General features: G+C 39.6%; 1 protein-coding gene across 1 annotated transcript in view; it reads right to left on the bottom strand.

The window, feature by feature from the left end:
* Nucleotides 1-4,874, bottom strand: part of LOC124169236 (protein Tob1) — a 254,122-nt gene extending 249,248 nt beyond the window's left edge. The window contains exon 1 of the mRNA XM_046547781.1: nt 4,577-4,874. The gene's annotated coding sequence lies outside the window, so the exon portion shown is untranslated. The remainder of the gene's footprint in view (nt 1-4,576) is intronic.
* Between the last annotated feature and the right edge of the window lie 8,977 nt (nt 4,875-13,851).

The raw sequence follows: 13,851 nt of genomic DNA, 5'->3' as shown, positions 1-13,851 counted from the left end.
TCATCACCTCTGCTATTTATTGAGTACTATCAGGCCACCCAGCGTTGCTCGGGAAGGTTAATACCCAGAGAATTGGGAAACTTGGAATGTGGACATCATGATCGTTAAGGACTTTTATATTTTCTCTTTGAGAATATCAAAAGGTGTGCCTACCCGGCAGGATGTCCAACCGCAGAAGTGCAAGAGGGATTGTATGACGTGACGTAAAAAGAGACAAAGAGTGATGAGAAAACGACTGTAGTTACGCGCCGGACCCTACCGAAAGTGGCACTAAGGGGTTTGGGAGCTTGAGATGCATCTATGTACAAGCTTAGGTCGCAATCCTTTCAGGCGTTCGGAAATGCATAGCGGACAGACAAACAGACATCCTCTTTCATATATATAAAGCTCACAAAAGCTCGACATATATTTTTTTTTAATTTTTAAATATCTCTGTTAATAATTGACTTAACCAAAAAAAGGACCTCGCTCTGCAATATTTCGTATTGAATGCTATTAAGTGATGAAAATACATTTTTAGTGAACCGGATAATAATTCCACACAAACGAAAAGAGAAATGCACTTGCCATTAGAATCAAGGGCGTATGCAGGAGGTATGCCGGTTGCATATATTGTAGATTAGTTGTAGATTCGCACGCATCGGAAAACTCTACATTTTACTAACTTAGTTATATTTCGCTTGAATGATGCTGAAAGTTAAATCCATCGTTGGCTATTGGCAGGCAATACGAAATATAATTATATCGAAAAGCGTAAAGCCAGAGGCTATACAAGTGGTCTCCTTAGAAGATGCATCGCGGGTAGTCGCCACAAGGGTAAAAAAAATCGGGGAAACGTGGCTTGTAATGAAGTGTATCTTAAGAAGGTAGGTTCACGGGGGTGCAACACAAAAGCCAATAATTTTTGCATAGGTCATTGAAAATAAATTTTCCCCCAAAGACTACAATCATCGAGATTGATAGAAATAATTGGAGTACTCATAATGTGGACAGGGATGCCGACTTACAAAAAATATTGGGGGGGCACAAACCGGGGATCTTGACCCGGGAAATTTTATAAGTCGGGATTTTTTAGTTTTTTAAGCATTTTAGAATAGTAATATGATCAACATTAGAACCCGGATAACTTGAATCTCGATACCTGGGCACTCCGAGGAAAATCGACAAGCCTGACACATTTTTTCCTCACACCCATAACGAATTTTTGAGGGGGCTCGGGCCCCCTCAGGCCCCATAAAGTCGGCGCCACTGAATGTGGATAATTCAATCCTGTTACTAAGTCTAAGGAATGGTTTTAACTTTCGTTTGAGCCGAACGTAGCGCGATGTTTGCCTAACTAACGTGATTCGACTTCAATTATAGCATTCATATACTAATAGCTCAAAAAGTAACACAGTGACTTGATCATGTTTTATTTTTATCATGATTCTTATGGTATCATTTACATTAAATCGGTGTCATATATATCGGCGAATTATATACAATATATATTTTATAGTATTAATCGACATCTTTCTTTAGCTTTAACTGCTCTCATAGTAGACTCTCATAATAGACTGCACAAAAATTTTGATTTATAAACATAATTTCCTGAATTTATAGCTCGAAAATCATATTTGCGGCCGTCAGTTGATACAGCTGAAAGATTATTTTTGGAATTTTTTTTGAAAATTACATGCACTTTGTTTCTCTCGCCAACATTTGTATCTACAGCACACAACACCCATTCTTTTACGTGTGTTATATTGCTACTCCCATGACCGGTTTTGACCAGCTGAGACAATTTCTAACCTTATCGGGTTGGAGTGGAAGCTGGGGAAGGAAAACGGGTTTCGGTTGTCAACATATGACTTCTCATTGTCTTGTGTTTTTCCGTCCACTCTGCCACGTTAGTGCGCTGCTTCGAAATTTTCCGAATGTTTCCACGAGGCTTCTTATACCTATGTATCTGTGAATGTCTCGTCTCTCGCCACCCACTCCGGTGGACCGGATTCAAAGTCCGGTGGCGGTGAAGAGCAGGGGCGCAGCTAGGAATTAAGGCTAGGGGGGCTTTAGGCGCCACTAGACCTGGGGTGTGTGGTATACCCGCCAGGATATGCGGGAGGTGCGGGGTCCTCCCCCAGAAATGTTTTAAGATAAATGGTTCAAAATGGTGAGTTTTGTGGCTTTCTGAGGGATATTTTATTAATCCTCACACTATTCTATTAGCGATATTAATCAAATGAAGTAAAATGGATTAAACTTAAAAGTTTCTCTGAGCTCTGGGGGTGGGGGGTTTTATCCCCCCCAAAAAAAAAACCCTCGCTGCGCCAATAGTGAAGAGTACTTTTAGAGGAATTCTAAATTAGTGGTTTAATTCTATGTCGCAACTACTACGTATATTTTTATTATTTTCGTATAATGATCTTCATTTTTCACAGAGTTTCATGTGAAGAGTACGGGTTCGTACCGAAGTAACTCTTTAATGAACTATTAGGTTGAGAAATTTTCTCGTGATGTGGCAAGTCGAGATTATTATCGTATTTTGCTGTTATATCTAAGTAATTGGAATTAGATTCAGTATTGTTAAACTATTTTGTATTTGTTTTGGGAAGATACCAGTTCCAAGGATGACAATTGGCACTATAAAAACCTTTTTTATAATCCTATATTATGCAAGAAAGATCGATTTTTATTATTTTTACAATGAGTCTTCTTATGTTATGAGCTCCGGTAGTTTCCCCATTAAAAGTTGGTTCACGATGCCAGTATCTTATCTCTGCGAAATTTCCCCTAATTCCTATATAATTTGCCTTATCATTGTAGTGGTAGGAACATCGAACCAGCTGATTTCATCCTGCCTTTTCCTTTCGGAATTGATACTCTAAGACCGCAACTGCCGGTATAAGGCCAAGGGGAACGGGTGCTGTTGTCATAGTAATGCTTATGTCATGATATAAATTCGCTTTGTCTTGCGCACTTTCTTCCCCCCCAGAGGCGGATAAATTGGGAGGGGGTGGCCGACCCCCTCCCCCCGAAATTTTTTGGAGGTACACTGTAGGGTGTAACCTCTCCACACGAACCGCCACCCACCTGTAATGCATTCCTTCCACTAATTATTTTTTTTAAACTATTCTGGCATAGCCTTGATTCGAAGTGGGGTTCTCCGAATAGCTATCAAGTAATAATAATAACATGATAACAATAATATATATGTATCTTTACTCCAACTGTTTACATTATTTATTAGCCACAAAGATACAATCACCTGTAGCAAGACTGCCTTACGTAAATAAATGCATGCCAATACTGGTGTTGTTAAACAAAAAATGAAATTTTCTCAGCATATGGGTATATAAAAATAAAAACAAGGTCAAAAGGTTACATATTACAAATAAGGTCCATGTGACCAAGTACTGTGACTAATAAAGCTAACGAGCAAATTGGTAAACAAACGACGTTTTATGCATTCCACACTCCTACTTCATTACCACCGACCATGATTCCGATACATGAATGTCATTATCAAGGTCTTCGGTCAAATACTGGATACATAGCTCGTGTTATACCTAGGCCATCTCCCAACTCCGGACGACAAGACGTAGGCAAGAGACGATTAAACAAAATCTTGTTTAAAGCACTAGGAGGTAGAAAATATTTTGAAAATGAATACATGCTAACATTAGGTGGCTGGATTTGAGACGTCTATCCACACGATAAATAACGTACGTTACTGATGTAATTTTGGCTGCAAAGCAAAGTTCAGCCGCCAATATTTTGGAAACAGGACATCATGAAGTTTTAAGCGTGTAATCGGGGAGCGCAGTAACTTAGTAAGGCGCATGACTGTTTGCCAAAGAGTCCCGAGTACGAATCCCGTTTGCAGCCTTAGGACCAAATAATCCAAGGAGTGCGAAGTGGCCCTGGGAAAGGAATTAACTCCCCCTCCCCGACCCAGAAATGCGCCAGATTATTTCGGAGTGAGCTCTATCCTCACCTATTTAAACTAACCTTCGGGTGAAATAATATAAATTGTAATTTCATCACGCATCCAAGGATCTTATTGTGTTTTTAGCTCTCATAACTTCGCTACTAAATTTTATTGTAAGAGATCAATATCTTATCGTTGGGCAACATCGTCTTATTCCTCAACAATTTAATCAATCATCGTAATGCTAAGGGAGCGAGGACTATAAAAACCTGTTTTATAATCCTATCTTATGCTAGAAAGATCGATTTTTATTATTTTTAGATGTATAGTTATAAAATAACTAGTAGTGTTCTTATTCTTATTAATAACTAGTAGTGTTATTATGACGTTTCTTTTCCGTTCTCATAGCTGCAAATTTTAAAGCATCAAACATCATTCTGCACTGAGGATATGACATCGCAGGCTTCAGGGTTTCGTCCGCGTATACGTTGGTTACCAGCGACAGGTCCGCCAGCCCTCCTGCTGGCGTCTAGAATGTGCGAAAAAAAATCCCTAGCAGCGGGTAGCGCCGATCGCGATGTTGACACCAGTTGACCGACACAAAAAGGGGGCGTGGCAGTTTTGAAATCTTACCCGGCCGGCTCTTAAAAAGAAATGACTGCTTACCTTGCTCTTTCCTCCTGGTGACCCTCCAAGGACACAATTTCGCTCCACTTAACAAAAGAGTAATAGTCGTAGTAGTAGTAGTAGCGGTCACGGCAGGGCTGAATTCCACCGTCACTCGCGTATCATATGATCGAGGTTACGCCCGAAATTGCGTAACAGACAAAAGAACCCGGGTATTTTTTTATCAACGAATTTTATTCCTCTCGCAGGCACAGTTCCTCGCGTGTTATCTATCGCCACGCTGGGCTCTGAGCCGTTTTAAAATACGGTTCTTCCTTCCTGCTCGCGGATGCCGAGAGGTTTATAGCGACAACTGTCTGCGACAGCCAGCGCGGTTCACGTGGAGGCCTTCTGAAGAGGGGAGGGCCGTGTACCCTATCGGGAGTGGGATAGTGTGTGGAGAGGGGAAGGAAATCAGTCACGAAGGGGGTTGAGGGGTTTGGGGGGGGGGGGGAAACAGATGACTGGGTGGTGTTTGTGTATGGAAAGAGCCGGCGATGCAGTGAGAGTAGGTTGTCTGGGGAACGAAGATGGGTTTTTTAAACTTGAGTGGGAGCGAGTAGGCTTTAAATTTCCACAGCCAAGGTCCGTGGGATACGTTCAGGGAAGTTTAGAAAACCTTTTTTTTTCTTTAATATCAAGGAAAGTTGCTCTCCTGTCAAATAACCACAGTCGAACTCGGTTTATTCTTGTGTCAAACACTGCCTCATCAATTCAGATTTACAAAAAAATTAAAAGTACGAAAATGTATATAATTATTCAGTTCTTTTTTTATTTTTAACTCGCAATCAAGTTCAATAGCAAATTTAAAAATTATAAATTGGCGCACACAACTTCCTCAAAATAGCCCTTAGATGTGGGGGAAAAAAGTCGGGAGAAAATACATCGATTAAAAATAACGGAAAAAACATCCGAAAAGTCCTATCTCCTCACGACAAATAGGTACTAAAATGTATAAATAGATAATAAAGTTTTTATTTTTAACTCGCGAACACGTGCAGTTGCATATATAGTAACTATGAATTGGAGCACTAAATATACTCCTTGGGAGTGCGTTAATAAAATAAATGGCAAAAACAAAAAACAGCTGATGGGTATGTTCCGCAGACGCGAATCGGAGATTTTTACTATCGCTGACTATATTTAAACGCTGAGTGAGGGGAATATGCTTTTTTAAATAAATTATGCAGGCAGAATAATGAAAGTACTATGTTCATTCATATGATTAGCACAAATTGACCGATACGTCCTCTTCTTGGACTATCCGAGCCAAGACTGCGAAGTCACCGCGACCAAAGACCGTCCTATATACGCGGGACTAATCACTACACGAGAAGATGAGAATATCTTTCTGCGCAGGTCCCTCCCCTCCCCCAAGCTATTCGCACCCTCCCCTCTCAATCCCCCACCCTCTACCTCCTCCCCCTATCTCCCTTTCGCTCGGATTATTACGGTAAAGCACGTCCTACGTCACAGCTGCCGTGCCGAGAGTGAGCGGGTTAGGGACGAGAACTCGGGGAGTGGGGGGAACAGGCTTGCCAACGCTGCGGAATCGACCCAAGAGCTATATCACGCGCCGACGATTCGCGAAAATAAAAAATAAATAAAAACTCGGTGTAACAACCAGAAGGGCCCTTAATGTGCGTCCCAGGCGAATTTCGTCCTTCTCTGAGCGCTTCCATGGCCGTAGAAGCGAAAATAAAAGTCTGCAAATCAAACGTCAAAAGTAAAAAAATAAATAAACAGCATGCACTGCACAAGAAAAAGATTTAAAAAATTACAGAGAAAAGAAAAAAAAATTGAGCTTCTCAAATCTGAGGTAAAATGTTGCAAAAATATTCTCGTTCCTGAGAGAGATTAAAATTGTAAGGAATAGAACTTTTTGGAAACGTGGGCATTTTAAGAATTTTAGCACTTATCTACATTTAAATCAATTGATAATCCTGACTTGCATGTAATTATAGTTTTCCAAAAACTGAAAGTCTCATACATATTTCCTTTTACATGTTCACTAATCACAAAAGTAAAGACAGATTCAGCCTAATTATTTGATTTAAAAAGTCAGAATTGGAAATTATAAATTGTAATGTTATCCTTTCCCTCTTTTTGTAATTGTTCTGTGAGTGTTGAGTGCTTTTCTGATGTGTACATGTACAACTTAGGAAACCTAATGCAGTGGTAATGCTTAAGTGCACATTCATGATTAATTGACTGTTTGCGCAAGAGTAGCATCTGATTGCAACCTACATAAAGTTTTTAAATAGGTCTTGAAAATCAAAACTAATTTCTGATCAATTCATCATAGATAGAAAATTCAGAGGGACAATATAACTAGACAGGGGCTCAACTAGGAATCAAGGCTGGGGGGGGGGGGTTTAGGTGCAACTAATACTGAGGTGTATGATGGTATGTAATACCCACCAGGATGAACGGTAGGTGCGAGATTACTAAATTGCGGAATTTGGTTGGAATGGTTCAAAATAGTGAGTTTCATGGCTTACTGAGGGATATTTTATTAATCCTTACACTATTTTTATTAATCCTTACACTATTATATTAGTAATATCAATCCAAATAATTAAAATGAATTAAACCTAAAGATTTCTGTGTGCTCTGGGAGGGGGGGGGGGGGTTTAACCCCCAAAACCCTCCCCTCACTGCACCACTGTGACTAGATACTTGTCCAAAATCATCCCCTCCTAAAATTTCGATTTCATCTCGTATAAGATTTATTGACCAAATTCCCCATCATTGAGCTCTGTCAACCCTATCCCCATAGATCACTGTCAAAGCCTCTATGGCCAACAATGTTGTAGCCAGAATTATTGGCCATGGGGGCAGACAGATTGTCATGTAAGGTAATAAGTACCTACACGTTACTGGGGAGAGGAGGATATATTTTCCTAGGCTAGTCAAGACTTCCAAGTCAGGCAAAAATTCTCCCAGGTTGCTGGTGTCCCCTGCGAATGGCACTGATGGCCAATGAGAAGATTAAACCTTAAATACCAAACATCAAATGTAAAAATGAGCTGCAAAATGGCTTCGAAATAAAAAGTCCAAATAGTAAAATAATAAACTTAATACATATCAGATATTTTGCATACATATTCAAACATAATTAAAAAATATGACTCCATGAAATTTTTATGCATTTATATAGATATTTTTCCTATTCCACAACATTTAAGGGGAGTGCAGTGAAATAAAGAATACAAGAATCAACATGAATAAGAGAATTTCAGCAACTTGAGGTGATGTTCCTCTATAGCATAAATGAATAAACTTTTTGTTCAGCCTTGACTTATTCATTCACCTGTGCAATCCTATAAATTTCAATTTCATAGACCACAAAAGTATGTTCGGGCAATGGGAAATTGAATGTACAACAAGTACCTTTTCATCTCGCTGATAACAGAAGATAAACCTAACAAGCCAAGCATGAATTAAAAGAATGAAATACAAAATGCTGCCATTGCCATACAAGCAAACATTTACAGTAAAGAATTTTTTGGGAAATAAGAGTAAATTTGCCAAAGTGTTCCTTTTCACATTAATCAGGACATTGCTTTAGCAGAGGTGGCGAAAAAGGCACCATGGAAATCTAGTGAAGTAAAGGCACAAACTGCATGATAGGTTGCAGAACACTAAGGATGAAGTCATAGAAGAATGCTTCTTAAATACAAAACTCTACTGATTAAGGTAGATGTACATTGAGAATTTAAGAGGTACTCTGGCAGTCTCTCTCCCTTCATGGACTTCCCTATTTAATTCACAATAATGCCTATTACCTTTCATTCTATCTAAGAATCCTATTACCTTCCTTCCTCTCCCTCATTTACCCAACATTCTATCCTATAATACTGTTTACTAAGACTCCTCCCCACTTAGTTCTCGCTCCATCCATTCCTTCTGTCTCCTCCATATCTCGTCTGGAAGCTGCCTCTCCTCATCCTCAGTAATGTCCAGCACTTTGTCGTTCCTCCTCCTTTCCATCCACTCCACCCTCTCGATTTTCCTCCACACCCACATCTCGTACACCTCCAGAGTTCTCTCGTCCTCCTTCCTAATTGTTCCACATTTCCACACTGTAAAGCACTACACTCCAGATCAGATTCTTCACCAGCTTTTACTTTTTTCTTTAAACTCTCCCATAATGATCCTCTCACAAGCTCCATCCTGTTCATGAACGCCTCCTTTGTAAACACAATAGGGTAGTTTCCTTCATCAAAGAAAACGAAAAGCATTGATTGCGATTCGTTGCCCACCATTAGTGTATTCAAAATATACAAATTATTTCGCTTTAGAAATAGCCGTTTAGACGAATAGCAATGGTCCATTTTTATCCTCATTTGAAAAGGGCCAGATTGGCGCCCATGCGATGCCACTCCACGTGACGTCACAGGGACCTAGTTTCTATACGAGAAGATAGGAGTTATACATCGTCTGAGGTTACCAATGCATGCATGAGGCGTAGAGCTCAGGGAAACATGTCTTAATAATCACTTATTAAAACTGGCTAAGGTCGGAAAGTTTTCTTCGTTTGATAAGGTATTAAATAATCCTTATTTAAGCCAAGCGCTACCAGCCAGCAGGGTACTCAGCTACCCGCTAGCAGCCTGCGTCATATCAGCGCTAAGCCTCGCCTCAAGGTCACCTCACAGGGGGGTAGCGAGAACCAGAAATAAGTCTCACGGAGAGATTTCCCGGCATTCATACTTACGCATCGCGCTTTCGCGCGCTTGAAAATTTTCACTTTTCATTTAATCGCAAAAAATAGATATCATCATTTACAAATCTAAATGCGTGAAATACGTACTCCAGGTGTAATAATCTTTCGATTTAGGCAATAAAAAAATAATAGGAAACCACCCTATTCCCTTCCTAATGACATTACTGATGTTTCCGTTTTCCTCTAATATGCAGCCCAAATAATTGAATTTCTCCACCAGCTTAGGTTTTTTCCCCCTCCTTTTATCTTGAGTCTAACTCTTATGGCTTGTGATGCTGCACAAAAAATGCATAACCTTTATGTTACAATTATTAATGACGAAAAATAGTAAATTCGCCTTCACACACAGATGAAATTGGGATCCCAATGACCTATAAAGGGTTATTGAAGTTTATGAACATGTATAAATAGTGACGATAGCATAAATGTCTCATTACCATTACCAGACACAGTTGATGGCCAATGTAAACCCATATCATGCACTAATGAATCAAAGGACGTGAAAACACTGGCAAAGATAATTTGCTATTCTCAGGTAATTGACTCTGTCAATTTCTACCTAAATGGAAGATCCATCTTGTGTTTTTTGTTGGAGCGTGAATTGACAACTCATACAAAAGTTAATAGATGCCATCAGTGAGAAGTAACCACTGTCAGGCATTTCAATGAAAATTATTGGATCAGTGATGTTTGTGCGAGCAAGGTCAGCATTGAACATATATGCATCATTTAATATCAAAACTGCAGGCTGTGGAAGATAAATCACAAACACCGAAGCCTTTGAGAAAGAGAGAGGCAATCAGATGACAAGGAAGAATTGCAATGTGCAACTGAGCAGAATCAGTTCCAGGTGTGTGCCACTCAGACCAGCCCCCATCAGTCCAAGCTGAGATTTCAGAATTTGGTTTGAAAGTAAGCTCACTCAGCCCGCTCATAGACCAGTCTGGTCAGAACTCATCGTTTACAAACCTGGAATGAGTCAGCCAGATCGATCTGAGCTCAGCTGGTAAACAGGGATGCCGACTTACAAAAATATTGGGGACGCCCAAATAAGGGGTCTTGCTCTGGGAAATTTTATAAGTAGTGAGTTTTAAGTTTTTTAAGTATTTTAGAAGAGTCACATGATCAACATTAGAACCCTGATAACACGAATCTCGATATCTGGACTCTCCGGGGAAAATCGACAAGCCTGACACATTTTTTTCCTCACACCCATAATGAATTTTTGTGGGGGCTCGGGCCCCCTCAGGCCCCCCGGCAACCTTACCAGCAGTAGTCGGCGCCACTGCTAATAAATGTGGTGAATGACTTTGGTTCAGACCAGACAGTTTGGTTGGCGAGTCTAAAGGCTTCAAACAGATAAGACCTGGATTCTGTGGTCCTAAGTCCATCATTCGATTCATTACACTGTGATGCACCAAAAACGATCTAGGCAAAATTGATGCTTATGAATGGTGATTTTTTTAAGGAAAAAAGAAAAATATTGAAACCATTTCATCATTCCACAAACTTAGCTCAAAGAAAAGTATGCTGGTTAAAAAATAAGAAATTCTGAAGGAAATGCTTACCATAGTTAGAGCAATATGTAAGCTTTCCTCAACACAGCACAATGTTTCTTGCATTTCTTCTTCATGGATTCGTCCATGAAGAAGAAATGCAGAATGCGGGTGTCATGGTATATTTCATCAAGATAAGTTGTAAGGTTCCAGTAAATCCTGAAGAAAATTAACCCAGTGACCATTACAGTTATTATTTTGAAGTCGAAAAGAATGGAGACGTTTCTTCCTCTTTTTATGTACTAATGTATATATGTACTTATTTATTTTTAACATATTAAGTGCTTAGAATTCCTCTATGGATCAGGAATGTGCGCCACTGTGTTTGCTGTAGAGTTCACAGCGTGCAAGAATACGCATGGTTTATCCTCATTCACTAGAAAATGCAGTTTTAAGCATGGACATTAGGCCGGCCCTTATTTTTCAGAATTGCGAAAAGTTATGTTTTCATAGTCTCAAAATGATTCAAATGAGGTTTATATTCATGTGTTAAAATTTGGTTACTTTAAAATACCGGCAACCTGTGCCCCAAGGGCCCTAAGTACTGAGGACCCTCAATTGAGTATTTTAGGGCCGAAAAAGTGCTACTCCTATGTAAAACGTAAAAGCAAAGCTCTTTAGGGTCTATTTTCTGTTTGTTTTGACCTATCTCTAAGCGTTTAGGAGATATCGTCTGTCATAATGCAATCCACCTACCAGGGCACCAACCCGCACCGCGGCACTGCTGAGGTACGGCCCACACCACTTACTATAGACTTCCCCTACACCCCCTCCCCTCCCTCGGCATTCTACGTAAACAGTGATCTATGTATTGGACAGCCCTACCCCTTGCTCTAGAGCTGCTTTCCAGGTGATGGAGCAATGGCGACTTCCAGTCAATAAGCGATGGCATCTCCACATGCTAATGGTATCATTTTATTGGCTTGACAAGGAGTAACACACAGATTACATCACAGCAGGGGCTGCTTTAAGAAAGGTTTCAAAAAGTTGAGCAGCTTTCCTGTGGTATAGGTGGATTCAGATAACAATTTTATAGAAGCAAAACATGGTATCCAGTTCAAAGAGACAATATAGGTTAGATGGGTATGGCAGAGCCCAGGGAAGATTCAGGAATGGAAAATGAGGGGGGATGGGAAAGGGAATAGCAGGAAATACACTAACAGTGTACTACAAGAGGCCGATAAAAAGTTTATGGGAGAAGAAAAGCCACCAATAAAATCAAATAATTTTGTAATCCACTTTAAGAATTCAGTAAATGGAAGAGAAGGATGAGTGATGAGAAAACATAAAATCTTCTACGACGATCCATTCTGTGTTTGGTTTAATATAAAAAATGAGAGAATTGCCATACGCTCTGCATGAGTTGGTGACGTTATTAGACTTATGACTCATTTACTCATTCAGGGAGATACACTCATTGAGGGTGGGAATTGCTCACACGAGTGCCAACACCAACATATCACACAAGGCCAGGGAGTAGCTGAGATGCACAGATGTGCTTGGTAAGAATGTGACACATCAAGTTAGCTGCAAAAAGGTTAAGACCATTAACTTTTTGGCGGGAATAATTCAAGTTGTGGGAAGCATCAAAACACAGAGAAATATGGCCCACTTTATATTCCAAACTCCACCACATTTAAATAATGCCATTTAACAGCCAACAAACTTTATGGGAGAAAAACTAGAAGGAAAAATCATACCTACGAAGATGGGCAAAACATCCTTTCTAGAGGAAAAGTGAAGCTGTCGACAGGATAGGGAGGAGCCACCTCAAGGAGCAGAGTGCAAGAGGAATTGTCATAAGGAGCAAGAATGGAGTTACATAATATACAGATTGAAAATAGAGTCAAATTAAAGAGATGAAAGAATGACTGAAAGAGCTATACATGCAACAGAAATAAATTGTACCAAAAAGTAATGGAAGAGAAAATAGGCGTCAAAAAGGATGGCATGGAATCATCAATTTTAAGATCCAAATTTGCAGCCATATTAAGGGCCTGCAAATGAATCCAGTATCTGGAATTGACGATAATCCTGCAGAACTTATTAAAAATGTACGCGAGAAGACATTAATGCAACTCTACAAAACCAATCTACCACATGTACACAACAGAAAATATCACAAGGCACTTCCACAAGAACATCACCATTCATATTTCCAAAATGCTGAGAGAGGAGAAGTGTGGAGATTTAAGACCTTAAGCTTAATGACACATGTATCAAAGATATTAACAAGTATCACCTACATAAGATAGAGTGGAAAGGTAAGGATTTCCTAGATGAAGAAAAATTCAGATGTAGAAAATGCAAGGTCCAAGACAGAAGCAAAATTGGCCCTCATACTGCTTGTGGAGAAGAAAAAAAAAGAAAAAAGCAAACATTTGTGGACATATAGAGGGCATTCGATTACATGGATTTGAAGGCAATGCTCATGATCCATAAAGAAATTGGAGACTCCATTATAAAATAAGAATTTACCTACACTTTGAACAAAAACCAAGTGGCAGTGATTAAATCTGGATCCAGCTACAAAGAAGCAAGAATATGTTAAGGATAAGGAAAGGCTGAGCTCGTTCCCAGTAATTTTCAATGTTTTAATCGAGAAAGCTATCAACTAAATCAAAAAGGACAGGGGAGGAGTGAAAAATCCATGGTGAAAAATGAGCTTACTGCAATTTCCCAATGAAACAGCAGACATAGCAGAGTCAGAGAAGGATTTGAGGAAAATTATAACAAATATGGAAAGGACAATAGCCTGTTTTAATCTGAAACACAATGCAAAGAAAACAAGGATATTAGTTTGCAGCAGAAGAGAAGAGGTTGATACCAATGTTAGACTGAGAAACTGAAAACTTGAGGAGATTAAGGAATTCTGCTAATAGGGTATCCAAGAGTCCAGTAATGGACGAAGCGAAAAGGATATAAACCAAACCAAGAGGGTATTCCTTAATCCTTTCCTTCCTGTGCCTACAATAGGAAAACATTTTTGT

This window comes from Ischnura elegans, chromosome 12 (assembly GCF_921293095.1).
Source record: "Ischnura elegans chromosome 12, ioIscEleg1.1, whole genome shotgun sequence".
Classification (NCBI taxonomy): domain Eukaryota; kingdom Metazoa; phylum Arthropoda; class Insecta; order Odonata; family Coenagrionidae; genus Ischnura; species Ischnura elegans.
The sequence above is the reverse complement of the archived record's forward strand: the minus strand, read 5'-3'. Positions and strand labels throughout refer to the sequence as shown.